A 1,233-nucleotide genomic window follows, 5' to 3' on the forward strand; every position below is an offset into this window, starting at 1 on the left:
AGGGGTATCCAAATAGGAAAAGAGGAAGTCAAGTTATCCCTCTTTACTGATGATATGATCATATACCTTGAAAATCCAAGAGAATCTGTCAAAAACCTGCTTGCACTGATAAAAGGCTTTGGTAAAAGGCTTTGGTAAATCAGGGTACAAAATAAATATGCAAAAGACAGTCGCATTCCTATACACCAACAACAAGCAGGTAGGGACCCAAATAAAAAGCACAATCCCATTCATAATAACTACCAAAAAAATGAAATACCTCAGTATCTTCCTAACCAGAGAAGTGAAAGACCTTTACAATGAGAACTACAAAATACTACTCAAAGAAATCCAAGAAGACACAAACGGAAAAATATTCCATGCTCATGGATACGAAGAATCAACATTGTTAAAATGTCCATCCTACCAAAGGCAATCTGCAGATTCAACGCAATACCCATTAAGTTACCAACATCATTCTTCTCAGACCTGGAAATGACAATACAGAAATTCATATGGAAACATAAATTACCACAAATAGCCAAAACAATCCTTAGTATAAGAAACAAAGCAGGAGGTATCACACTTTCAGACTTCAAACTTTACTATAAGGCTACAGTAATCAAAACAGTCTGGTATTGGTACAAGAACAGGCACATAGACCAATGAAACAGGATAGAGACTCCGGAAGCAAAGCCTCAATTTCTCAACCAACTCATCTTTGACAAAGCCTCCAACAACAACTACTGGGAAGAGGAGAACCTATTCAGTGAATCGTGCTGGGAAAACTGACTGATCACATACAGAAGATTGAAACAGAACCCATACCTATCACCATACACAAAATATAACTCTAAATGGATCAAAGACCTAAACGTAAAACCTCAAACTATAAGAAAACGCAGGAGATACCGTTATGGAAATTGGAACTGGCAACCAATTCCTATTCAGAACCCTAATTGCCCATACCTTAAGAAATAAGATAGACAAGTGGGACCTTATCAAACTAATGAGCTTCTGCAAAGCAAAAGAAACCATCAAGAGAGCAGGAAGACAGCCCACAGAATGGGAAAAAAATATTTGCCAACTGTATATCTGACAAAGGCCTAACATCTAGAATCTACAAGGAACCCAAGTGAGCCGAAAGGAAAAAAACAAACTGCTCCATTAAAAAGTGGGCAAAAGACATGAATAGACACTTCTCAAAAGAAGATATACAGGGAGCCAACAGACACATGAAAACCTGCTCAGCCT

The sequence above is a fragment of the Carlito syrichta genome, unplaced genomic scaffold, assembly GCF_000164805.1.
Source record: "Carlito syrichta isolate Samal-C Ts95f unplaced genomic scaffold, Tarsius_syrichta-2.0.1 Scaffold308016, whole genome shotgun sequence".
Taxonomy (NCBI): domain Eukaryota; kingdom Metazoa; phylum Chordata; class Mammalia; order Primates; family Tarsiidae; genus Carlito; species Carlito syrichta.